Source organism: Aulonocara sp. 'chitande type north' Nkhata Bay, linkage group LG9 (assembly GCF_057382095.1).
Source record: "Aulonocara sp. 'chitande type north' Nkhata Bay isolate Kocher_YH1m ecotype deep benthic linkage group LG9, A_spYH_male_GT1.1, whole genome shotgun sequence".
Classification (NCBI taxonomy): domain Eukaryota; kingdom Metazoa; phylum Chordata; class Actinopteri; order Cichliformes; family Cichlidae; genus Aulonocara; species Aulonocara sp. 'chitande type north' Nkhata Bay.
In genome coordinates, this window is record NC_141352.1 from 9,940,208 (window position 1) to 9,940,475 (window position 268).

A 268-nucleotide genomic window follows, 5' to 3' on the forward strand; every position below is an offset into this window, starting at 1 on the left:
ATAAGCACACAGTTTGTTTACAGTTTGGAAGGGTAAACTCATCCTTTCAGTATCTTAAACACACCCTCTGCAAACTACCTATCCACAGCAAAGTTCTGGGATGAAAATTACGAATTTATTTTCATTGAAGATAATTTTTTACTGAGTTGCAGGAACCCTGTTCAGTGTGAGTGGAGAACAACCAAGTGTCCCCTGATGGCACTCCACATGTGCCATTAAAAACAGTTAATCTGAACCTGAAATCATGGCTCAAAATACTTGTTGTGAG